The 27,716-nt window shown below is 37.9% G+C and overlaps 1 protein-coding gene and 1 long non-coding RNA gene across 4 annotated transcripts in view; one reads left to right on the top strand and one right to left on the bottom strand.

Moving 5' to 3' along the window:
- Positions 1-27,523, bottom strand: LOC146435334 (uncharacterized). The gene is made up of 3 exons (XR_014853205.1): positions 27,128-27,523; positions 18,035-18,139; positions 1-178 (listed from the first exon to the last, which is right to left on the bottom strand). It is a non-coding gene; the product is annotated as an uncharacterized LOC146435334 (long non-coding RNA).
- The window catches only part of PCGF5 (polycomb group ring finger 5), a 62,974-nt gene that overhangs the window by 1,486 nt on the left and 33,772 nt on the right, over positions 1-27,716 (top strand). For 2 of the 3 annotated variants that reach the window (XM_085065256.1, XM_085065254.1), the window contains exon 2: positions 8,474-8,579. The gene's annotated coding sequence lies outside the window, so the exon portion shown is untranslated. Of the gene's footprint in view, positions 1-8,473; positions 8,580-27,518 lie in introns of those variants that run through there. The other variant, XM_085065255.1, reaches the window with a different exon arrangement.

Genomic DNA, 27,716 nt, shown 5'->3' with positions numbered 1-27,716 from the left:
TTAATAAACATGTTGGAGTTGTACCTAGATAGACTTCTGCTCCTGATCCTCTTTCTTGCCTGTTGCTCTTTTCAATGGGATTGAGTCTGGATCCTAAATATAGTAATTCTTTCAACTCCAACTTGCTTCCAAAGTGGATTTTTCATCTTTCACATTTTTGGGACACATCTTTCTCTTCCTGTACAGAGGCAGAACTATGAATTTTACAATATTAATTTTTCATTTTTTTTTCTTAGCATACCTGCCACCATCAAGAAACAAAGTCACTGTTTGTAGTGGGGAGGTAGGGCTTTACACATATAACCACTTGGTTTACAGTATGAAGTATGTGAAGGTCTTTGTATGTCTTGCTGGTAAATAATTCTGTTTCCTGTGGCATCAGGTGTCTCTTATCTCACTGCCTGTGTTTTGTGCCTCTAGTTCTCCAAATGGGAATGGAAAGAATTGCTTTGGGTGTTTGTCGCTGTTGGGGCAAAAGGACATGTTGACATTTTTGTTTGTCTAGAACTATGCACTGGCACCTCATAGCATTAATTAGAGGATGGGAGCAGCTAAGTGTGGGAAAACTGTATTACTTCAGGGTTCACTGTGTGGCTTTTAATATCTCCCTATCAGAAGATTCTGAAGTTAACCAAGTTAAGACTGCATGTGACAGTGAAAACACTAAAATAGAGAATCTCTTAGGTATGCTGGGTGGTCAAGTTAGCAAACAGGAGAAAACACTATTTTATTTGTGCATTTCAACAATCAAATAGCATTCATCCTTTTTTATTGAATTTCTTTACAAGGAAGATAAAGACATACAGTGTGTGTAGCATTTTATGTGCCCAGACCTCAGCTGAAAGCAGTAAAGGAAGTAATACTGAAAGTGGACTCACCACTCTGCTTTAGCCACTTTTCCCTGCTCTATGAACACTCTAGGATTCAGAGTGGAAATGAAAAATTCTAGGTTTCACTTCTAAGCCTGCAGAATATGCAAAATAAAATGAGATTAAATGTATTGGTTTAAATGTGCAGCTCCATTTTTAGGACTGATAAGCAAATTGCTGTGGGATGCACACAAGAACTTTGAGAATAGTGGAGGGCAATGCAGATAAAAGTGAAGTGTCTGAACTTTGTATCTTGATTTTTGCTGTGCTGGGGATATGTAGGATTTTTTCCTAGCATGATCAATTTATGTATATATGTCAAATATTACGCTGCCTTTTATAAAAAAAAAAGGTACAGAGTTATAATCTTTCTGTGCTTCAAAAGACTGGTGCCAACAGCATCTTCATATGTTCTTCCAGCTGTCTCAATTAGGAATGAATGGTTAACATCCCAGTGAGGAAAAAAACCGAACCCAAAAAATTTGTTCCTTTCTGTAGTTTTGGCTTTAAAGACCCTTTTTAGACAAACGCAACAGTCCTGAGAAAAGTTTTGAACTTTTCCTGTAGAAGGACATACTGCTGGTATTGAAAAAAGGAATACTTTCTTCAGCTATTGAAAACTTTGCACCTAATGCGCATTAGCTTGGAGTTGTTAAAATCCTCAGTTAAAAAACATTTGTTGTCTGGGAAGAAGTTTTATTTCTATTACTAGCCTCAATATTTACAATATTGAGAAACAAAGTTGATTCTATATCACTTAGCATTGTAGCTGTCTGGTTTGAATGATGGCAGGTAGTGCCTAAGACATTTCTTACAATGAAAGTTATTTTCCTGATTATTGTGTTTTTATGATTTAATTTTCCCAGTAGATGTAGTGCCATGAAATGTAACAGCTTGCCAGGCTTTGAGGCTGAAGTCCTTACTGAGCAGAGCAGGTGTAGCACTGGCAGCCAGTTCCACTGGGCTGTGACAAGACTGTGTCTATCTCACTGAATGAGTGCCCATGGGAAATATCAGTGTTGCTGTTTCTGTCTTGATTATTGCTTATAAAATAAAAATTGTTCACTGTCAAGTGTGGGCCACTTCTGGAATGAAAGATATGTAGTGTTACTTGAGCACTATTGTCTCAACAGCTGTCATTATTAGTTCTTACATGTGAAACAAATAATTTTGACGGGTTACCTGAAGTTGAAACCATTTATCCAATTATTGGTGGACTTCATGTATATCTCAGTAGCTTTCCTAACAGCTGACCAAACTGCTCATTTACTACTGTGCATTGGTCATTTCTTTCCTGTAGTGGAATAATTTTGGTTGCCATTGGTTTATGTATGTTCTGAGATATTATTTGAATTATGAAAGTAGCCTGCTAATTTGCCATAATAATCATATTTTCATAAATGATCTGACCAGGAAAAGACAAGAAAACTTATTTTCTCAGAAAAGATTAAAGGTGAGAATAACAGTTATTGGGAGGATCCTCACTTTCCTGAGACACTGTCGTGTTACTGACTGGTGCATCACAGAGAGCTTCCAGTTGTTGCAGTCTATAGTGTTTCAAGAACTGCCTTCCCACACTGAGTCTTCACTGGCAGTTGGGTTTGTGCTCATTGTTTTCAAGGGGTCACACACGGAGATGGAGCAATGAGTGCTGAAGAGCAGGTGTCCATACTGCAATCAGAGGATGCCTTCGGTGGCCCCTTTGCCCAGCTTCAGTATCAGTTCTTCCCCAAGGAGGAAAACCACTTTGTACTTCACATTAATTCTTATAATAAAGAACCCTTCCCACACACAACATCACTAGTGGAGATGTAGCAAGAAATAGCACTGAGACTTAAATGGTGAACCTAAATGATTTTCCTGAATCATGGCTATGGTTCTCATTACATGCATGTTTTTGGTGGCAGTGTTGCAGAATTATATTCTGACAGTGGAATCTGTAAGTACAATCTGATACCAGCAGGGAGAGTCCCAGTTCGTAATTGCTGTAAAATTACTTCCATCCAGTTTGTTATTCCCATCTTTCAAACTCCACCCTGCATGCTTGTTTTACTCACCTGTTGTTGCAGCTTACGTTTTGTAATACAAGCTCGAGGAGAACCCTTTGTCATTCATTCTGACTTTTTGCATTGTGTTTCATCTATTAAATCTTTGTGGATAAGCAAAGCATATTAAAGTAAGGGAATCCAAAATTTAAACCCTCTGAAGATAGATTTCAGTGCTGGTTGCTACTAATCGGATCAGAGAGAGAAATTCTCTCTGACACCAAAAAAGTAGTTGATCTTGAGATAAAAGTTTTGAGTGATTCTTAGAGAAGTGTCACCACTGATTAAAGCAAATGTAATTATATTTATTTCCTTCCTCAAGAAAAAGAATGGAATATGTAAGAAACCAGACTCTTGATTAATTTCATAATGGAAACACAGTTCTTTTTTCAGATGAAAGATCATCTCTTAAATAGCCAATATGTGTATTGAATGAAGTTAAAGATGTTTCTTTCTTTCATGGTTTCATAAAATTGTTGTTTACTTTTTTGAAGAATCATCAGTAGTAGCTGCAGAGACAAAAGATCCTTTATATGATATAAATGGTATTTTGAGTAAGTATTCTTGGTTGATTCTGGCTGTAGTATTTCCCTGCATACAAAGTGGTTTTGAAGAGCTGCTTAATCAAACCAATATTTTTCATCTTTCCATCTTAACTCTTTTGATATATCAAAGATAAAGTAAATTTTTATGCTTTCATCCCAAATACATATTTACCAAAAGTACAAGTGGGGTTTTTTCTGTGTGGATAGCTATCACAGAATGCAAATAGATTTACTTTAAATCATGTACTCAGTGACAGTTGGTGCCTCACACAGGCTAGTGTTTAAAATCTACTATTGATGTGTAACTCTTGTGTATTCATGGCTGAAAATTTAAAATGTAAATTTACATGGGATTAGCCTCCAATTCAAAATCACCATTAATTGCAGAGAAGCTCTTTCAGTTTATTTATTGTGAAGTTGGATAAAACCGGTGACAGACTGAGAGGAGCTTTACTTTAACATCTGGCTCCTCAAGGTGCAATACTCCCTATTACATCAGCTACTACAACAGGGGAAACCACACAGACTATTGGGCATACAAGCCCTTCTTCAGGTGTTGAACAATAGCAGCAAACCATGAACTAGGGGTGCCATTTCAGAAGACATCTACAGCCACTGCTATAGAACAAGGGAAGTGCTGCTGCTGTGGCTTATGCTCTCTGAGCCCTGGAAGTCATTAAACCCCCAAATAAACTAGGTTTAACTAAGCCACCAAGAAACTAGTAAAAAGTTTTCTGCTGCTCTAGAGTATTAAGTGGGCTTCCAGGCGGATCAACAAGCTCCAGAGTGATGCTTCCCTTCTTTTACCTTCTTTGGTACAACTGGTCTGTTAGATCAGCTCTGCTGTTCAGCTAACCATAGGTTTAGGCCAAATTTGGAAGAGTTGCTGTAAGTTTATTTCAATAATGGCAATTAAATATCCAATTTAGTGAAAAGTGTGGTTATCACCTGTAAAAAGGGACTATCACAAAGGGACTATTAGTATAGGTAGAAATTGTGAGGTGGTGCTCTGTCATGGGTGGAAGTAAAACAGATCATTCTCTCCAGAACGCTCAAGGCTTTAGCTGGAGTGTCACCATCCAGTAGAGAGAGTATCTGCAGTTAAGTCTATTATTTTTGACATCCAGAAGATCTGCGAACCCTCATTTCCATGTTTGACTTGGTGATCAGGACTAAGACATGGAGGACTCATTCTGACACTGGAAGTCTTGCTGATACGTGTGTAACATTTACAGAATAGCATAAATAGAACAGCATACATGAAGAGAACAATTCTTTAATATTTACTGAAGGTAATCTCTTGTCTTTCTTTCTTGGATGCTTGCTAGGCTGCTGCACTAGCAGTTTGCTTGGGTCACAAGGATGAGAATTACTGGAGCAAGTTTGGTGTTCTGTGGTTCTGGACTCCAAGGCACAGACTCTGTATCTGACTTCTTTCTTGGCAGTGGAGAACCCTCCCCACCCCTCTCATCTAGCTTTCTTACACCTAGATTCTCAAGCATCTCTGATATATAAAGAACATGTCCAAAGATCTGCCAAACACTGGACTTTTGATTTACAGTTTCCATCTTTTGGAATAGGTGGATAATATGAGATAACACTGACAGGTAATGTGCTGACTGAAATTTCCTAAAAATGATGGTAGCTATTTACCATGTCACTTTTACGGTAGGTTTTCAGAGGAGGTGTCTTGAGTCTCATGAATCAAAGGTAGAATCCATAAAAATACAAATGGTTTAGAACATTAGTTTTAGCTGATGAAAACTGCTGTAACTTAAGCTTCAGTTTGTCCACTTGACTGTATGCCAACATTGTACATGCCTGTAGACAGAGTAACCACAAGTACTCCTTGTACTTACTGTAGTTAAGTTACCATAGACCTTGCCTTGAATTGCTTATAAAATTGTCAGTTATTAAATCCAAGAACAAGATTAGGGAGAAGCTGTCATTTTGCCCAGTTGAACAATGTTTTTGGTAACCTTTTCAGTAAGCCAGGACCTCAAATTTAATTTAATTATTGCCTTCTGTATTGAATGTATTTTTTCCTGTCCTTATGAAAATAAGTGTTCAATCTAAGTATAAGCCTTTGAAAAAAAATAAACTAAGTTTGTATATGTTCTTAGATGAGGTTGGTGAGAATTTGCCAGTGACATTTTCCAAAGACAGTATCTGCAGCCAAGTCATTGAGCAGAACTTTCCCTTTCATTGTTCCTTCTTGAACAGCAGAGAGAACAAGCAAAGAACCTCTCTTCACTTCAGTGCTTTCTGGCTTGGTATTGATTCCATTTATTCATGCAGGTGAAGTCTGTTTGACAGGTGCAGAAGTCAAACTGCTGACAACTTAGACTACATGGAGCCAGAGTAACTCAGCAGTAGAATTCCTGCGTTTTGGGAATGGTTAAGTATATAAATTAAACTGGTCTGATCTAGCTAAAGGGCCAAAACGTTAGGACATTTCTTATTTTAGGTTGTTGGTGTGACCATAACTTGTCCATTGTAGTGCTCCTAGCTTCTGTTCTTAAAAGGCTTTCTCCCCAGCACCCCCTTATCACCTGCAGAAGAGTGTAGAATGGGCAAAGAGGAATGCAGGAAGACAAAGGGTAGTCTCAGCTCAGGGAAGCTGAATGTTGCCTTGGAGGAGTAGTATCTGCCTGTCTTGGATACTAAATTACTATTTTTTGCTAGGTAGGTAATGTAGGTCAGGTGTTCACAGATGGCCTTTTATTTTCTAGCAGTTGTGAGACACATGTAGCCAAATTTGCTGTCATTCTGACATCACCAGTACAACTGAAATTGTGTGAAACTGACCTGTTTACGGAGTCCTGAGTGTCCTGAACAGTTGAACCTTAGAACATCCTTAGTGTATGGAACTGAAAGGTACTTGAAACAGTTTGGACCTAGACTTCTATGTCTTCCTTTTCTGTATCTGTAAATTATGGCTGCCAGCATTGTCTTGTTGAATAGGTTGTGGAGAAGATTCTTTTATTACTATTTGGGGAGGCTGAAATACTGGAGGAATGAGTGGGTATGAGTGTGTGTGTGACATGAAACACCTGGGAGTAAAATACTAAAAAAAAGCATAACTGTCTTTTATACTAATTTGTTTGGTAGTAAATATATATTCATAGTACTAAAACCAGTGCTGTGGTCACATATGCAAAGGCACAGAAATTTTTCTGCAATTCTTTTGAACTCTGTAATTTTTACTGAAGCTATACTAATCTCAGCAGGCCCCATTTAGATTAGGAACTCTGTTGAGTTTGGCTTCATGGAGATTAAGAGATTGTTTTTGCCTAAAGGTTGAGTATTTAAACAAAGGAATATAATGATCAAATTGAGTTCAGGGAGAGGCTTTAGTCATACAGACACATTTTTCCATAACATGCTTGGGTGTGCTGCTTGGAAGTACAAAGGTGCTATTTTATTTCTTAAGGGAATTATGCATTGAGGTGCATCTAGGTAATTTTCAAGGAGATGTAAGCTCCTGCTGCCTGAGCTTGAAGAAACTAAGAAGATATCTGCTAATGTTTAGTGTAATGTAAAAACAGAGTCTATTAGCTGTGGCTCAGTGCCATGGTAACACCATTAGGGTGTTACCCTGAACAGAACCCTGACTAGAATATGGTTTCTTGTCAGCCTCCAACACAGACATATCTTGCTGCTAGTAGAACCATCTTGCCACTTTCCTTGTCATTAAAACAAACAAGATTAATTTAAAATATTTTATTAAAACAAGGAAAGTGTTCTTTAGGAAGCTGGGATAATGATCCTATGGATGAGTTCTGAACATGGAATTTGCATGAAGGAAGGCAGCATTTAGGGAAGGGCTAGTGTGAGTGTAGGACAATAGAAAGAAGGCCACAATGCTTGAACCTGGACAATGCAGAGCCTTCTCTTATACATCAGTGAGTGGGATGTTGTTCATCCTGCTTATTGGAGTAGGTGAAATTTACATTGTTCACAACAATAAACTTACACTTTCCTTGAAAGTGGCAATTGACAGTCAAATGTTGATTCCTGTACTTTCCTACCAGTAAGAAGAGCTTAAGCATTGTTGAGCATGCTGTATTGAGCAAAGCCTCAGAAGTTTGTTTTGCAGGAGTTCTTTGTAGGTTAGAGTACTTCAGACAGCTCAGTATGCTGTTGCTCTAATAGTGGTAGAACATTGGCATTAATGATTGTGCCATTCTTACATGAAGTGTTACATTGCATCTCTGGCTAATTGAACTGCTGAACTATAGGAAATTCTTTCTAACCGCTTTTGCTTCCAAGTATTTTATGGGCTACACAGGTTTGCAATAGTGACAAAAAAACTGATGCTCCGTTATTGCTCATTTTATCATGTTACCATGAGCATCATTCCCTTGGAAGTCACCAGCTCTATATGCCTCAGTCTCTAGACCTATACCAAATACAAGGAAAGCAGTGATTCCATTTAGGCTAAACAGGGCAGGGAAATACAGCTGCTGACTGTGCAGTTGCTGCTCTTCTCACACCATGAACCGTATGACCAGGAGCTCCAGAACTTTTTTGAGTGGTCCTAACATAGAAAAAACCTCTGAAAAAAACTTCTTTTGCAGCTTGTGCTTTTATTTGCTTGGAAAAGGCACAGGTGCAAGAGGAGATGTTTAGGCTGTATTCCTTCTCTAGAGGAAAGGCAGTAGATCAGATCTCTGCAAGATACCAGTTTGAAGTACCTTCATAGTTGGGATGTCCCTGCAGGATTGAGCTGCATTGCAATTTCCTACACCAGACATTACTGGAGTCAATGACTAAGAGTCTTCTTCAAAATTGTTTTCCTGTAAGCAAGTGGGTGCTAAATATTTTCATTTGAGGGGGGCTAGAGTTGCTGTCTATGTAAGCATACACTTACAACCATTCGGGCTTTAGGTCTTATGCTTATGCTTTTCTCTGTAACACTTCTGAGTTAACAAGGCTTCACATTCAGGGGTCTATTTTTTCATTGTTCCTTTTTCTTTTCTTTGCATGTTCCTGCTTATCTCACAAACACAAGGAACTGACCAAAATCCAAGTAGAAGATAAACTTTGGAATAAGAAGAAACCTGTGTATGCTGAAATCACAGAAGGATTGTTGAGAAGAATCTAGAGTACAAGTTCTGGTATGAAATTCTAAATATTTTCCTTGGAATTCAGGTCACTGTCTGCTCTGGAAGACAAACTTTGCTTAGCATAGATTATAGCATGTAAAATAGCTCCATCAAGTCTGTGTGGGCCAGGCATTTTACTTTCTACTAGAAAAACTATATTTTAATGGGTTCAGACTAGCACAGTTCCTAGTCTGTTGTCCATGGTATCCACTAAGATATATTTCATCCTTTAACCAAGTGTTGAAGTGTCTTACATGTAAGTGAACCTTTTTCTGCATGGAAACTAGCCAAAAAGTCAGTCAACTTTCTAGTGCTAGATTTTTTGCCACTGTTAGAAATGTTTTCCTTCCTTAAGATGTAGAAAGGAAAACCATTTGTAAATACTACTTGAGATGCTTTCTTCAATCTCCACAATATAAAATCAAAAGACAATTCATTTTTTTAACACTGAAAAGGTTGAAATATTGCATGCATTTAAATAATGCTGTATCATTATTCACCCAGAAAATACCTTGGTCTGTTTCTGACTCCCTATTTACACTGAAAGCACTAGCAAGCATTCCTGCTAATTTAAAGGCCCACAGTTTGAATCCTCTATACTTATTGCAGAAGTTATAAATTTAAATCTTTGAATTTGCACAAAGCAAGTTAAAGGGTCTTTCATTTAAAATCAGATGGTTAAAACCCAATGAATTTTATTTAAATTTAGAAAACCTTAATTACTCTTTTTTTCACTTCTGTAGCACTAAAATTACATAGTTTTTTTAGTCTTAATTATTTCCAGAATTGTGCTATGTAAAGACTTGTCAGGCTAAAACCAGGTACATTTGCATTATAAGTTGATTGAGTGGAATCAGTCACCTAATCCTAGAGAAATGGCTTGATTATTTTTAATCTTATGTAGATTGACTTTCTGGTACAATTTCAAAACCTTTCTCTTGGTAAGTGCAAGACAGAAGACTGGAAGGTCTCTGTGCATGGTTTCCAGGCCCATATCCTAGGTGCTCTTACATAAAACACCTGCCCATTGTCCACTGAACTGCAATTCAAGCCACGATCTCACTGTTTGTGAAGTGCCAACTTCAGCTGGTGTGGAGTGCTGCCACCAGAAGTTTGTTAGTTCTGTGTTCAGGACAAAAGTAGTTTAGCAATATAACAAAAACCCTTGAATAAGGACCAGTGCTTCAGTAGAAATGAAATGCAGACATAGGCTGGCACTTTTCTTACGGTAATATAATAATGGTTTTCCTACAACAGACATTTGATTCAAATGTTAGGCTAGAATCAGCTTAATTATGAACCAAAAGAGCATCATAAGGGAGGTGGAAGCAAAACAATGTAAATGGGAGGGGGAGGTTTAAGCATTCATGTCTTCTTAAAACTGCAGAAATAAGTCTGCAATGTTCAGTTGCTCATGAGGGAAACAGCAGAAAATATCACATGGGAGTAATTCTAAGATCGATCTATTCAATATAAATGTAATTAAGCTCCCTGACATTAGATGAGTTCAAATAAAAGTCTTATGCACTTTCATGTGCATATTCCAGATCCAAGATAATAAAATAGAAGAAGAGGATAGATAGCAAAAGAGAAATCACTATGTAGAAACTATTTGTAGGTTCTATTTACAGAGTGGCTCATTCTTCCCTCACAAAGCACAGACTTCTAAAGGAGTTTTGAAGGGTCATGGTATAATCAGCTGCCAGTGTCAAGGGGAGACAAAAGAATGAAGGTAGTCTTAGATGAATGGGCAAAGGGAATATCAAGCAGTTGTTGAATTACATTGATTCAGTGGTTGTTAATGCTGTGATCACCACTCATTCTGAACTTGATTCTGGCAATTGCATATCAAGGAGGATGCAGAAAACTTGAAAGGGGTGTATAGAAGACCTAAAAGAATGATAGAGTTCTTGGGACACATACTTCATCAGGAATGGCTGGGGGCATAGCTTAATAGAAGTAAAGCTAAGGTGGCACTTCCAGACAGTAATCAAGTCATCTCTTGATATTATCTTTCATGAACTAAATGGAAACATTTGAGATAATGTAAGTCATATTGAAAACCAGATTGTTAAGTCTTGCTGATTAAAAGAAATCAAATTACTGTATTTTAGCAAATGAGGTAATAAAAACCAGACTAATTCAGACTATTATTAAGGATTTTTTTTTAGTATTTGGAACTACTAATGATTGTAATAGATCACTTTGCAATGGAAAATTAAGAGGGACACTTTAGTCAAAATAATCTGTTGAACTTCAGGAGAAAATTAATATAAATCCTATGGTTGGTGGTTTGGTTGTTTGTTTTTTTAGTGCAGTTAGGATTAGATGATTAGTTGCCTTTTTTTGCTTGGTATGTATTACAATTGTGCAGGTTGTGCAGTCAGTTTTGCTTTAACTTTTGGAAATTTATTTACGCACAGTCCTGGCAAAGAGTTCTTTGTGCAATTACCTAAAATTCTTCAGAATTCAGATTGCTAATTCAGAAAAAGCAGAATAGAGGGACATCTATATTGAAAAGACAGCAGGATGGTGTTAGTCAGGTGAGATGTTTTCAAGTACAGCACATCTAGTGTGGTTTGTCAGCACTTTACAATGGCATGATAGGGTCCCTTGTAAAATACCTTGCTATTTAAATTTTAAATGCTCTTTTATCTTCCATTTTGATGAGTAGTATTCAAAAAGTGTGTGGAAAGTAAAACAACAGCTAGTTCTGTAGCTCTGCAAAAGATAGCCCTGGGATACAAGGGAGAGCTGTGTACTGTATTTGCATAACATGTTGGTCTCAAAGTAGGTTAGACATCTGCTTAGCCATTTAGTTTTCTGTAAAAATACTGTTCCCTGTTTGTTCTGTATTAAACCCTTCTCCATTTATATTTTTATGTTCCTTAAAAACAAGCCTAGAAAAGATGTGTTGTTTTAACAATTAATAAAAACAAACTAGCTAAGGTGCAGAATGGTCCAAGATCAGCATTCCAGAAGAATTCTTTCAGAAAGAAGAAAGCCAGACTCGATTGAATGTCTCATATTTATTTTTAAAATAATACGGTTAGAGAAAATAAATACTGTGTGGAAGTGTATGCCCAGCTTCCCTAAAGTAACACTGGGGTGTATGTTGTGTAAGTAGAACTAAAACATGCTTAGGAACCATAAGAAGTCGGGATTCCTATCTTTTAGATTTCTTCTCTTCATCATGGCAAATTTTTTTCATACCACTGACAGAAAATAAATATTTTGTTATGATCAATAAATATTCCTGTTAATAGCCACATTCTTTAAGCCCTCTCTGTACTATATTTCAGTGATATGCAAGATAGAGCTTTGCTTCATATGTACAGTAATCGTTAAGCCCCTTCAGATGATTCTCAGTTTGCTCGAAGAAGTAGATTAAACTAGTTCTGCAGTTCTTCACTATTCATAATATTTTTCATATGTGACAGCGATGGAGTGATTATTTTAAGAGTCAAAAGCCACAGGTTCAAATCCCCTGAAAGTCAGTAGGGAAAATTGCTTACAATGACTTCTAACTTAGAAGCTGTACAATTTGATTTCTATTTTACCCATAGAATTTATGTATGAAAATCTAATGTTAAGTGGGTTTTTTTTGTATTTTTGATGTAATACATCATTTTAGTCCTCAGTGAGAGGACCTTAAGAATATTCAGTTATACAAACGGTACCTTTCTTTGAATGTAGTAAAAGTAGCAAATATCAGTGGGATGACACCCAAAAATACTATCATTTGTATCTGTATATTCCCAGTCTAAAAATACATTCAATAACTTGATATAAATATCTGTCTGTTATGAGATCATGCCATAAATCTGTATGGCTTTTTATAATGTATTTATTATCCTCATATAGATGAAACATCTTCCAGGAACATAGTAAACAATGTCCCTAACATCTGCCACATTCTTGTCACACATCTGCTCCCCAGGGAGAGAAATGTACAGTACATGGCCAGGTCTTGGTAGAATTTTTGTGTTTAGTTTGGGGCAAGTCTGTTGTAAGCATTTATGTTGACAACTCATAATCAATGTATAGTGTTACACAAAATTATTCTGATTATGCTGATTGACCTATAGGCAAAGTAGAAATTGAGCTGGATGCTGCCTGGGTAAGTACTTCATCTGGCAGCCAGCCTACTCCTGCATTCTTTCCAAACCACAGAGGTGTTGGTTGTGTCATACCGTGCACATCTGCATCTGGCCATGAGGAATGGGACAGCGTACATCTGTTTGTAACAAAAACACAGGCTTTGTTGTGTCACAAGTGTGCACAAACCCCCCATACCTATTCATACATCACCAGGCAGCACAACACAAAGGTGGGAAATCACTAATTTTGTTTATTATGGTTTTTTGTGGGTAAAGCCCAATAGGCAGCTAAGCACCACAAATCACTGTCATTCACCCCAAAGCCCCTCTGAGATGAGGGAAGAGTAAAAAGAAGAGAATTTGGGGGTTAAGGTAAAAAAAAAGTTTAAAAGTTTATGAAGTGAGGGATAGGTGTAAGATGAGAGAAAGGAACAAGTGGGGCAAAGGCAATCACTGTCCATGTCCCACAGGCAGACTGGTGAACAGCCAGTTCCAAGCAAATGGCAGCTAACATCCCTAAGGCCTCCTGTTTTCCATTATTATGACTGAGCATGGTGTTACATGGCATGGAATATCTCCTTGGTTAGTTCAGAACATCTGCCTGGTTGTGTCCTCTCCCAGCATACTGCACCCCCCCCAGTCTTCACTGTGGTGAGAGTGAGAAAGAGAGGATGCTTTGGTGCTGTTCAAGCACAGTTCAGCAGTGGGTGTTTGGCATTAGTGGGCTGTCAGCATGGCTTTGGTCAGACCATGTGAGCTGCTGGGAAGAAAGTTGATTCTGTTCTAGCCAGGCTCAGTACAGTTATTTAGAAGAATGACCTAGGAAGCATTTGAGACTTAACCTATAAAAAGCTATAGAGAGCATCTAAATAACAAAACATTTTTCAGGAAGGAAGAATACAGTATTTTCTACATAATCTTGATGCTTTTGAACACATTTCATAGGTCTCATGGTGTGGGAGATGAGTATTTCTAAGTCAGACTGAGAAGAAAATCCACGCCTAAAAGATATTCAAGGTACATATTTGTATGTCCCACTGAAGTTGCTCAAGATTGAAAGAATTGAAAAAAAAGAATTTATGTTTGTCTTGGACAAAAGTTTGTATTTAGGTCAGTAAGTATCTGTTTTCTTCCTTTCACTGCAAAAAACAGACTACTCATACAGTTGTGTGCATTACATAATCTTCAACTTTCTGTAACTAGAGTATCAATTTTCTCGTACAGGAGCCTTTTGGATGTTTTGACTAAGTGTCTTATGTTTCTGCCTACTCCTGTCTAACATAATGCATTCCTTTTTTTAGAGAAATGAGATCTGAAAGATCATATTTGGCATTAGTCTCTGGTGGAACTGAATTTTTTGCTGGAACCTAGTGAGTTTTGCAGGTTTACTCTCAGTGCTGTTTTGGGAAGAGAGAGAAAAAAGGTTGCTGTTATTTTTGTTGACACAGAGTCTGTAGGGATGTAAGTACTAGTGTTCCTCGTGAGTAGTTTTCTTTACATAACAATGCTTGCGTATTGTGTGAAAACTTTATTCTTTCCTCATCTCTGCTCACATGCTCATGAAGTGAGTATCTGACTCCACCATGAAGTAGAAAGTTTGCTTGAGTGCTTATGAAGTATTGGAAGTACTATAGACAGAATGGAAGGTACTTACAGTGTCTAACCATCCTGGGTTTGGGAGGTGTGAGGAAGGGACTAGAAAAAAGAACAGAAATTTGGCAGTCTCAAATGAGCAGTGCAGGGGTCATCACAACCTAAGCAAACATGACAAAACACCCTTGGGACTATAATGCAATATCTGTGGCTTTAGCACTGAGAGGTGCAACAGAGCCATAGACCAGAGGACCACTTCAGTTCTGAAAAGTCCACAGGCTTCCAGCACATTAATATTGGATAATGCACTGGAATTTTCTCACATAAGAATTACAGGAGTTAAAAGGAGTGACACTTGTGACACTTTGTTCTCCCAGTTATCAATGCACTGTGGACACTGGTGTTATCCTTTATTTGATGTCTTCACTCCTGATTATTGGGAGATTGTGGTACTTGTGCATGTGTAGAATGAGAGCAGTTTACAAGCACATTTCTAACAATGCTGCAAACAGTGCAATGATGGGGATGTTATATTTAAACCTCACTTCACAGTGAATCTGTAACAGCGTTATTCTGTTTCCAACCAAAAATATTTTCAGTTAATTACAAACATAAAATGAGGCAGTATTTCTCTTTCAGTGATTATTAATATTAACTGCTGCTTTGTAAATGAGAATAACTGTGCATTTTTATTTCCTTTTTAATAAGTAATGTATAGCTGTAGAGCACCGTATCAGCACTAGATGTATATTAACAAACAATCTCTTCATCACAGCAGAGGTAAAAGTACATTTAAATACATCATAGAGACATAAAAATAACTTGTCTCAGGAAGTACTGTGTGGTATTGTGTGGGATTAGGCTGTGTAAACAGCAATATTCATGTTCATGAGATGTTTGTTAATATGGAAAAGAAAGATGAGTTGATGGGTCTGAATCTTTGTCATCTTAATGGGTCATTTCCTCTTGCTTAAAACTAAAATCAAAAATGCAATTAAAACACAAAGTTCTGTTTCATTGGCAAGATATGAAGTTTTGTATCTATAAATGCACAGACACACACTATATAAGGCATTGAGTTCTGAAGAATCCAGCTTTTAATCTTCAAATATTTTATCTTGCAAAATGTTTTACTTGCTTCCATATGCTGAAAATCTGAGACTTAACTGCTAATTTTTTACTAATTTTTAACAGTCTTGTTACCAATCTAACTAACTGCCAATATCTTGATTATTTTCAGGAGCTGGCATCAACAGCAGTATGAGGCAAAATGTAGGTTAAGTGCTCAGGATGGCTATTTTTTTTTAAATAAAATCTTTCACCTCAGAGATTAGGTGTCTGGTTTAAATGCATGTCAAATTAACATTCAGATGAAGACTAATGTTGTGATTAACACATTGTATTGGAATTTGAGAGTTGGAGGTTTAATTCCTAGGGAGTCATGTCTTCCTGTGCGGCTGACATCAAAAATTTATTAGGAAACAGCTAGAAATATTTTAGTCTTTATGTAAAACAGGCTCAGTAATGCATCCTTTTCTTAACACAGTTTGTGTTGGAGACTTTTTAGAGCAGATGGACTCTCAAAAGGGTATGTTTCCACTGCAGCTGATGGTATTAGCTGAATGGATATATTTGGATATATTTGCCCTAAGTGTAATCTAGCCAGTTTTCTTAAATACCAGTAAAAATAGTGTCAGGTGTTTCAATGAATGGGACCCAGCTTGCCCTGGACCTTGTGTGACTACATGATTCTGATATATCTGTTCACTTCCATTATTAATGGGGTTAGCTAGTTCAGAGAATAGATCTGCATTTCCCTTTAAAAAAATTGGTTCATTTTTATCAGCTTTTGCTGATAAAATACTGCAGTCAAGCTTTAGATTTTCTTCTGATTTATGTTCCTGTAGAGGCAAGCATTTTCCATCCTCTGTCTTCCCTTGGCCATCCCTGCCCCAATATACACAGACTCTTCCTTTATGCACAGAAGACCAAAAGGCATAACTCTGTGGCTGTTTTGCTCCACAGAGCTCTTTTACTGGGGAATACTAGCTGACAGTTGCCGCAGAATTCTGTAGTTTTGAAGACAAGACACATATCAATGAAGTCGGGATCTCCATCACCTTTTGTCTATGCTAAATCACTTACAGTATTTTGGTAAGTGGTTACAAGTTTATTGTTCTTTGGCCACTAAGTGCCATTTAAATTGGCTCCTGTTTACGTCAGTGACAGTGGTTTGGACAATAGCACCACTGAGAGGTCATGTTCATAGGGAGGATGTTTGCTCTAACAAATTAGTAATATTGACTTTTTTACTGAGTAAAAATTGTGTGTAAAGATTTGGACAGATGTTCCTAGAATCCAGAAAAACAATGGAGCTACTTTTTCCTTCTTTAAAAAAGTGACTGGATGTAATCTACCTACAACAAAAGACTATTCATGTCTTCCTGGCCGTCCTTGTTATGTAGTTTTGTTAGCACCATGTTAATTGTACCAAAGCATCAGTTTTCAGGAGTATTATTGAGTCTCTCTGTTGAAATTCATCGGTTTGTCCTTATTGACTGAATGACACAAACATAAAATGGGATTATAAGAGAGCAGTTTCAGTACCTCATCTTGACAATTTTCAACTGTCTGAGTTTTTTGTACTATTCATTGATATATAAAGAAAAAGGCAAGGGAAAGGTATTGCTTTACTGGTACAAATGTGGAGAAAAACAGATTCAATGAAGAAAATTGTACAACAGATTTTAAATATATCAGATAAAACTGTGAATTGCCAGTCTGTGTTTAAAAGTATCTCTTTTAGATATATTTTGTAACAATGGTTTCTGTCATGATTTTGGTAAGCTGATGCATAATAGAAGACACAGTCCCCAAATACGTATTTTAGTTCCTGACTGATAGAGGGTTATGATGGCACCAGTGTTTCTGATAAGTTTAAAAGACACAGGATAAAACTCTAGACAGAGTTCCACACTTTTCAGCAGGAAAAATGTAAATCGCCTTAATTTTATTCCTACTGAGCTGTGGCAACTGAGGTCTTGTATTTAAATGTGAATTATTAAATAGACAGCATGGTGATGATAGGAGCAGGCTACATGTTATATGTATCAACAAGTTCTCATAAGCCAAATACCTTGTCAAAATTTCATATTTTCATCTACGCATTTGTGGTAAAGGGAAATAATTTTAAGAGTATTATGCCTTTTATTCTTAAAAGCTTCCTAAGGATATTAGATTAGGGAATGGAGTGAGATTTGCCATATAAATTGATAGGTGAAACCTTCTAGCTTTTTGCCTCTAGAACCTAAACTTATTAGAGCACAGAAGAAAACAGTCACATGAAAAAAAACTCAGTAAAATGAATACAGATTGTAGTAATGTAGAAAGGTCAGAAACTGGATATCTTTAGCATAGTTTACCATTTGCTTTGAAAAAAACCATTCTTGAAATGTATTTAACATTTATGGGAGCTCAGTTCATTATGAAATATGAAAAATTTTGCAAGTAAAAATGTTTAGGGTATGTTTGTGCTTTCTCAAGTGTGTTGATACAGTGAAAAGAAAAGGCAGCTGGCAACCTGTAGCTGAGCTATTATATCTGTGTAAATCTCATCCCAAAGAGTCTCTTAGTGTTACAGGATTTGGAACTCCTGCAATACAGATTAGAAACAGCAGTGAGGTGTGAAACAATAGTAAAGAATGATGCATGCTCTCTGTTGATTTTATACACCTTTGTAAGACATAAAGAGGTGACTGTTACATATATCTGTACCCTGCTGCATGGACTTCCATACTAAGCTTGAGGAAAGCTGATAGTTGTGCATTTTCATGAGGACTGTAGGCTTGCACAGACTGTGGGCATGCATAGAATCCAGGCCTAAAGATGAAATATAAATATAGTTAGCCTGCCATTTAAGTATAGATATCCCTGCAGGGGAACAAGAATGTGATTCTTTTTGAGAAGGAAATAAAGATCTGTTTTTCTAAAGACAAAGCAAGATTCTTAATACAATGATCCAATTCGTACATTTGTCAGATATTTTCATTAAGTGCTGTTATATATTTAAGGACCAAAACAGATATTATTTTGTTGAAATCAAACATCTTGATCTCTAGAAAGGCTTTGCTTGTACTGGTATGCTGAAGAATTCATTTTAGACTCAAAAGCATGTAATCTCCTGAAGTATTAGCTACATTTCTCATCGATATTTTCTTCCTACAGAATTTTCTAGAAAAGTAGTCCACAATCATGTCTAGTTGACGAGACTGATCAAGTTAGAAATGTGAAAATGGGCTTCAGCAGAAAGTACAATTTTGTAAAAGCAGAACTGTGTATATTCTTTGTATTCTAAGAGGGAGTCTGCCCTGCTCTGTTGAGAACCCTAAAAACAGGGAGTCCAAACTGACACAGCCTACTCAGCTAAAAGCCACATGATCTCATTAGCATTGCACTGACCCCAGACTTCCAAGTATTACGAGAGGAAGTTCAAGATGCAGGGATGGTAAACATGGTCTCACAGCTTTTGGTTACTTTGTGCTCAATCTGATTAAATGCACATAAACCAAGAACATGCTGTTTACATGCAGGCAAAGTCCGAAGGCCAGGATTTTGTAATTGCAAAAAAATACCAAACTTATTTTGCATACTTGAGAATTGTTTTATACATCTTTTCTTTCAAAAACTCAGTAATGATAGTGTCAGACACTGACACCATTTATGCATTTTTGGTTTTGTGCAGTCATGGGACTGATGTTGGGAAAACCAGCAGTCAACTTCCTAAGCTAATGTTACTGGAGAACTGGCATATGATGCCAAGTTGTGGACTGATTGTTCGCTTGAGAATACGTTCTGGCTAGAATACTGAGTTCATCTCTTCTCAAAACTAGCACTTTATTCACATGAAGAATCAACTAAATGTATCAGTTTCACTTAATTTGTTCCATTATCGTAGTGGATAAAAATTATTAGAATTTCAAGATAATGTTTTCAGTGAAATGTTATATGGAGTGACTCTCATTTGTTAATGTGAACTGTTACAAGCATCTAAAATACATTAAGGACTTTTATTTTTGCTTTTCCTTATGGCAAGTTTATTATCTTAACTTAGCAGGCCAAATTCCACAGTGACTGCAATCATATGATTGTATGGACTGGATCACTTGGAACATGTTGCTGCACAGATCTTGACTCTGTATATACATATATATGCTGAATTGCTGTCAAAAAAGGTTATAGGATGATGTGAAGCATGGTGTCTCAGTCTGGCCCCTATTTTCTCTTAGTTTGTCCAGAAGAAACATTCTCTCTTTTCCAAGTTAAAATCAAATTCACAAGTATCTGTGTTAGGTTTTCTCCAACAAAGCTGACTGTTTTAATGGGCTGACAAAGTGACAGCTCTATGAATGAGTCCCATGCAGTTCAAATGAAATAGAGTCCACCCAACATTGTGTTATTAAGTTAAAGGTTTTATTTGTGAGAGAGCTGGAAAGAGAGCTCCTGTTGAAAATCGATTGAAGTAGAGTAGTGAACTCCCTAAGACATTGTGAATGTCATTAATTTGTTTTGTAAAAGATGAGGCAGTTTGGTCACTACTTTTCTATTTCCTTTCAAGCCTCTTTGTTTTCTGGTTCTGCCATCATAACAGGCATGAGTAGATTTGTTGAGTATTGCTTTTGCTGAGTTTATTGAAGTTTTAAATTTGTTTTGACTTAAGATCTAGTAGCAAGTCTTGTTTTTAATTTGCAGTGCAAGTTGATTGCATAATTGTGAAGCTGTTTGACATGTGTGATACAATTTGATTTGCATTCCTGCCAGTTTTCAACTGTAAGAAACATAATCTGTTAGTAACAATTTTAGTGGGAGTCATTGGAGGCTTCTTACAGTTTGTTTTCATTGTTTTCATTTGTCTTTTAATTTCATTGAAATTGAGAGATGACACTCTATAAAACTGTTTGAAGACTTCAGGTTATTGTTTAGCTGAGCTGCATATGTTGATGTAAGTGGCTTTGATAATTTGAGGGGGGAAAGCGAGTGGAAAAATCGATTACAAATAATAGGTATTTTTATATGGTATACGTATAAAATGCAGTATAGAATGGAAGAGGCTATATATTACTAGCAGAAACAAGGATTTTTTTAAAAGTAATAGAATTATAGCAAGTAGCCATTAGGATGTTTTGTGAAAAAGCATGGACTACATTGTGACTGGATTAGCAAACTTGAAACCTATGCTCATACCCTTACAGAAATACTTTCCCCCTGGAAGGATACATACATCGAATTGGCAAAGTGTTTGCCCTCTGACTAAAGATCCTGGAAGTCTGTGGAGGAGACACAGTCCTGCCCATGCAGACAACAGCTGAATCAGGCTGGCCTGTGCATGTGTACACCACTGGAATTTTTCTGATAATGTGGCTCTGATTGTCATTGATTGATTTATTTTTTTTCCATTGTGGAGTAGCACGGAGACTTGAAGTAGTGTTAATTCCAGGGCAGATTTTTTCTGGAGAAGCCTCAGAATAAGCAGATGATACTACTGTAGAGAGCAGAGTAAAAGGAAACTGAACTGGCAGAAGCATATAATCAGATAGCAATAGGTAAAGTAGTTAAGACGTATTGGAAATTATACAATAATAGAAATGGCAACAGGGCGTGATTTCCATCAATTCAGAGACAGTCTAATGAGCTCTTCAGTAAAAGCAAAGTTACTGGCCAGAGACCAAAAATGATGAAGATGCATTCTGAAGATGCAAGATGTTCATGGTGCAGGGAGGACACCTGATTAAGAACCAAGGCAATTGTTTCAAATTATGTATCTTCTTTAAGATGTTACCAAAGCACACCACCTTGACTTGCTCTGCTTACACAGACTTGCTAGATTCTGTACTTAGACAGAATTGCTACAAATTCTTATAAAACGTAGGGCTGTAAAAGACTACTTTGGTCATGCCATGTGGTTCTTCACAATCACAGGCAACTCTGAAATAATGCCTGTTCTATTGCAGCCTACAGAACATACCAAGACCCACAAAACTTTATTTTCAATACCCTATAAAAAGGTGAAGATGTAGCGCAGCAGACCAAAGTGTATGGGAGTTAGCATGCCGTGAGATAAAACCAGGAGAGGTTGAGGATACCACCAGTATTTTAGTTGCCTAGAGATCCTAACTTCACCACAGGTCACTGGTTTTTAACCATGGGCAAATGGAAGCACAGAAGCATCTTGGTTTTATATACTGTAAACCTCCTGCTGTTGCATCACTCCCAGTGAGCAGCCTCTGATGCTTCAAAGGCAAACCCCACTTCACCAAAAATCAATTACCTATGAAGAAAGAAAGAAAAACAAAAAATCTGTTGTGGCACAATACAAGGTTTTATACTACAACAAAGAATTTTTGCCTTTAAAGCCCAAATAATGTCAGTTAGTTCATTGTTACACGAAGAATCAGCTTGGCCACATGGCAGTCTATACCTGTACTGAGCTTTAAAAAGCCCAAACAAACCAGAAAGCAGCAGCTGATCACAGTTCACACATTGGACACACATTGGTAACTGAATAGACAATTTGGTCACTAACATTTTAAAAGTTTGTCCCACTTCCTCTGGGAAGGTTCTGGATATGTTTGTGTCTGATACAGGTAATCATATCTATTAAAACTGCTCTTCAAAATAAAAATCCAGAATAGTGATAAAATAATCAAAGAAACAGAAGGAGAATTCCTTTTAACAATATGCTCATCACACTAATTCTTAAATCTACAGCTGCTTTTAGCTGAAAAGTTTGGATTCTGCTGAGATAGATTGGTGTTTTTAAATTTGCAATATCTCTGAAGACTGTAATCACAGTTCTTAAATTTGTTATTTCCAGGGAGGTATGTCAAACTGGTCACAAGATCTTCCTTCAGTATGTTTAATGGCCAGCTAATAGTATGTTCTAAACCGTGCTTTTTTTTCCTCTTCAACTTCTGAATACATAAGTGACTAAAGTTAAATTGTCTCCTTCATAATTGTGACAATTTCTAGTCAATTTTGTTTCAGAGTTATGTTTTCTTTTTCCTTGCTCTGGCAGTCTCCCTCTCCCACTGCTATGACCTTGTTTCTTACTTGTTTTCTGCTTCCCTAGCTGGGAAGAGACTGTGTGCACTATGGCTGACCAGAATTTTAGTGTGCTAAGGAAATGTTTAACAATACAGATCTGCTCACCTTTCCCTTGGTGGAGTCACTTATTTAATTCTTTCTTCTTTACTAGCAGACAATTATTATAAAATCTGTAGGAACTGACTTTATGATTTCTCTTACTTTTTAAAAGTTCCTGAAATTTAGTTCAACACAGTTGGAACACTGTGTGACATAATTTTACCTTTCTCTTAAAGTGTTTCTTGAATGCATTTGTCTTGTTTACGTATTTGTCAATGACCTAATAATACAGATGTTGGCATTTTGCAACCTGCTTTGCTGTTTTACTTTAGGCTATAAAAGAAGAGTAAGCATTAAGAAACGCTATATCTATCCCAGAAGTGCTATTATGTGATAATATATGGCTTCCTACAGAGAGCTCAGTAGGGATAAAGAAAACCCTCATGACAGAAATGCAAAACCTCATTGCTGATCATTTTCACGAGTAAGTGATGGGGATAAGAATAGCCTAATTCCTGTTGTTTCCTATCAAATCAAAGGCAGTCTTCATACTGAGCATACTACTATTTTTAATATGATAATGTTATTACTCTTTGCCTAAAAAGAAAAGAAATATATCACATGATCCCAAAATGATGGCAAAGACCTTGATAATGGCAGAAAGAGTGAAGTTTACTTGCTGCTAGTAAATTATTCATATATATGAGAAAGTGTACAAGATGGAGAAAGGAAAATTCCAACTGGACCTAAATAAATAAATTCAAAATGAGGATAGTCAAGGGTTGAGACAGGTTGCCTAGAGAGGTTGTAGACTTGCCCTCCTTGGAAATACTCAGACTTTCTTTGGATGAAGCCCTGAGCAATCTGAATTGACTTTAACATTAGACCAAATTTGAGCAAAGGCCTTAGACCAGATAATGTCCAAAGGGCCTGCCAACCCAATTAATCTTCTATTCTAGATAATGTTCTACTTGATTGGAAATTTAACACTGGAATTAAGAGTTCCCAAAGTGGTTATAAGTGATCTCTTCTTCCTACATGAGTAAATATGCAGTACTTGTAAGTAAGTTGCCTGCAGTTTGAGGAAGGTTGATCTTCCTCTCTGTGCAGCACTGATGAAGTGACATATGGAGTGCTGTGTCCAGTTCTCAGAACAAGAAGGACATGAAGTAAGTCTCAGGGCCCCACAGGACCCAAATGATGTTTTAGGGATTGGAGCATTATTTGTATAAGGAGAGGCTGAGAGTTTGGGCACTGCTCAGCAGGGAAAAAAGTCTCAAGGGGATCTTTTCGGCATATATAATTCTTTGATGGGAGGAACTGAAGATAAAGAAGTCAAATTGTTCTCAGTAGTGCCGACTGACAGGAAAAGAGGTAATGGGCACAAATTGAAACACACAAAATTCTATCTGATAACAAAACATTTTTTTACTATGAAGGTGATCAAAGCTGGAACAGATTGCCCAGAGAATATGTTCAGCCCCATCTGTGGAGATAATCAAAACCCAGCTGGACACAGTTCTGGACAACCTGCTTTAGCTGACCCTGCTTGAGCAGACAGGTTGGATTAGATAATCTCAAGAGATGTCGTCCAACCTAAGCAATTCTGTGAAGTTTTCAAGTTTTTAAAAGCTGTAGAGTGGCATTTCCATCAGATGTCTAGAGAATCAGTATTCAGTGAAGGTGAATACCGTGGCTCTCTCTAAATGTCATTCAGACTGCTACACAATTTCTATTAGGAAAAGTAGGGATTTTTGTTTGCTTTGTTGCCTTGTTCAGATGTGTCCCAGTAATTCTTCCATCTTCAAAATACAAGTGATTTTTAGGATAACTGGAGGGTAGTTGGTGACTTGCCTAGAAACAGACTCCAGTGTAGCTCTATGGGGCTGTAACATTGTACCAGTGTGGATCTACTTGCAGAATTAGATTAGCCACTCATTTCAAATGTTGCTGAGAACTTGGCTTTATTGACCAATGTTTATTTCTTCTCTGAAATTTACTTGGGAACTGACATCAAACATTGGTATATTTCAAAAATATTAGAACTGCTTTAATGAATGCTTGGAGTTCACAAGTTCTTGTGTGTCCTGGCTGTTCTTTTAAAAAGATACATTTTATTCATATTAAATGTAAGTAATTACTCTGTTTCACATTAGAATGATACAGTAGTTCTTTAGGGATTTCAAGAAACTACTCTTCAAGGTTGATAATGCTTAGAAAGCAGACTTTATTTTCTGTGTGTTAGGAAAGCTCATATATGTAAAAGAAGACTTGGCTTTTAAAAAAAAGTAAGTACTGTGTTAGAGGATTCTGAGGACTGCTGAGTAAAAGTCAGTTGATGAGAAAGTCAAAAGTTTAAGAAACACAGAGAAATGAGAACAGCTGTATTTTCATTCCTCATTTGAGGGTTATAATCACCCTCTCTGTCATACCATGTTTCCTGTCACTAATACGTGATATATATTTACTCTGATGAGCTCAGTTCATTTTCTTAATTCTGTTTCTTTCATGATATGAAATGACTGCCTTGTTTGATTCAAACACTATTCTTATTACCTCTGAGCTGCTCTAAATAGATCAAAATGCTTGCATCACTTATGTGGACCTGTATTTTTAAATAAACCTGTTGCATGCAATGCTAGGAGTTAACTATCTTTGAAATTATAATTAATTCATAAGCTTTTATTAACATAATTTGCTTCCTCATGATATAAAGAGTGACTAAGTATTTAAGGATCTACTTTATTCTGGCAATGAAATGATAATGGAATGAGAACTTCTGCGCTGCTTCTCATTTGCTCTTTATGTTGTGGTCTGGAAAGGTGCTGAAAGCCTCCACTTTCATCACCTTCAGTCAGCATCTCATAAATATGCCTTGGTACTAGCAGGACTGGATTCCTGCATTGTGGAGAGGTGAAACAAGAATTTGTCATGTACACTATCACTTACCTGGCTTGGCACTGTCTGTCCTTAAAAGAGGGACTTGAGTATGACTTATGGGAATCAATACCAGTTGTGTATGTTTGCAAGTATCTCAACTGCTGTGTGAGCATTACTGTATGAGCTTCACAGTATAATAAATGACACTACTGGGTTTTTAATGTGCTTGAATAGAATATTGTGCATCCAATTACTGTGTAAACATGAGCCTAGCTGCTTAATTTGCTTAGAAAATGTTGGGTTCTTTTCTTTTTCAAATGGGACACTGGATGAACTATGCTTTGAAATTTTACTTAGAATACAGTTTAGTTTTAAAACAAACCTTACCAGTAGCAGTCATTTGGAAACAGCCAGAGCATTAGCAGTTGCTTGTTTTAAATACATGTATGTAAGTTTAATAATGCTGTATCAGACTACATTCAAGCTGGGCCACTCTTACACACATCCTGAAACATGTCAACTTCTGCTAAACTGACTGAATGTGACTAATTAAAATATTCCCATGAGATGTATGTCTCTTTCTGGGTTTAGTGTTCTTTAGCCTTTGACTTGTCAGTGTGTGCTTTATGGTATAATAATGCAAACAAACAGTTAACAGTAGAAGCCCAAAATCTTCAAAACAGAACTCTTTGTTAAGCTATACTGAACCCTGGGCTGCATCAAGGGCAGCATTGCCAGTCAGTCAGGCAAGGTGGCTTTTCTGCTGTGCTCTGCACTGGTGCAGCCTCACCTGGAGTGCTGGAGGCAGTTCTGGCCACCTCAGTATAAGAAAGATCCAAAGCTGTTAGTGAGTGTCCGAAGGAGGGCTGCTAGATGGTGCAGGGCCTAGAGGGGAAGCCTTACGAGGAGCGGGCAGCTCAGGTCACTTGGTTTGTTCTGCCTGGAGGACACTGAAGGGAGACTCCATAGCAGTCTGCAGCTTCCTCATGAGGGGAGGCAGGAGGCAGACACTAATCTCTACTCTCTCGGGACTAGAGACAGGACCTGAGGGAATGGTCTGAAGCTGAGTCAGGGGAGGTTTAGGTTGGATATTAGGAAAAGGTTTTTCACCCAGAGGGTGGTCAGGCACTGCAGCAGGGGCCCCAGGGAAGTGGTCACAACACCAACCCTGACAGAGTTCAAGAAGCAGTTAGACAACACTCTCAGGCACATGGTGTGATTCTTGGGATGTTCCTGTGCCGGGCCAGGAGTTGGACTTCCATGATCCATGTGGGTTCCTTCCAACTCAGGATGGTCTATGACTCCATGCCGCTTTGAAAGATTTTTATCTGTATAAACTTCTGTTCATATTGTGGAGAAATAACCTCGTACAAGACAAACATTTTATCAGGAGAAATTATTCACATTCCGTTGAATTGCTTTATATCTGGTTTATCACGCGTTCATTGTTGCACTGTAACTTTAATTGTAACAGTTTTTGATGTACCTGACTCAGACTAGCAATTGAATTGATGTAAATGGAGATCTATTACCTGGTAAACATTACAGCAGTAGGAGTGGATGGCAGGAACAGGCCAAAGTTATTAAAACATTTTGCTGTTGCAGCACTTACACAGGGATGAAAGGAAGAGTGCACTGGAGGGCCAGTGCAAAATGAGCATTTATTTCAAAATGCAGAACAGAAAAGCAAAGACCTAAAACAGTCCCAGGTAATGTGGTGGTTTTGCAGCTGATATACGAAATGTCTCCTTATGCTTCTGTCATTATTGTTAAAAGCAGTGTAAAAGAAATTTTCTAGAAATAGTGCCATTGGAAAATAAAGACAGCATTAGTTTTATGGATAATTACCTGGTAATACGGTGGATTTCTGTGACTAGGGGGGCAAAAAGCAGATGCACTGAGCCACGGAGAGCTTTCACTCGCGCTTAGCCGTTGGCTACTTGGTCCCGGTTCGAGGAAAGCACACGTATTTTCACGGGTTTTGAGCTAACTTAGTACAGTGTTTAGTGTTTCCATTTGTGGGCTGGAGAAATGGGTTTCATTTTCACCCTTCCACGGGCAGAAGCTGAAGTTATTTTTAAGGAACGGCGCCGGTGCCCCGGCGGGTGCGTGCCGGCCCAGGGCGCTGGCCGGGCGCCGCTGCTGCGCTTACCTGGAGCCGGCAGCGCCCCCGTCCCGCTCCGCTCCGCTCCGCTCCGGCCGCCGTGCGCGGGCAGCCCGCGGTGCGGGGCTCCGGCCGCTGCCGCCCCGAGCGGCGCTGCGGGCTGTGGCGCAGCGGGGCTCGGCCGGGAGCAGCGCCTGCGCGCCCGTCCCGCCCGCCCCGGGACCGGCCGCGGCAGCCCGGCGGGGAGGAGGGAGCGCTCCGAGCGGGGGAGGCGCACGGCGTTTCCCTTTCTCTTTCGCCGGCCGCCCGCCCGAGGCCGCGGGGCTGCGCCAG

This window comes from Lichenostomus cassidix, chromosome 6, assembly GCF_008360975.1.
Source record: "Lichenostomus cassidix isolate B80296 chromosome 6, HeHo_3.0, whole genome shotgun sequence".
NCBI lineage: Eukaryota > Metazoa > Chordata > Aves > Passeriformes > Meliphagidae > Lichenostomus > Lichenostomus cassidix.
This window is presented reverse-complemented; position numbering and strand designations above follow the sequence as displayed.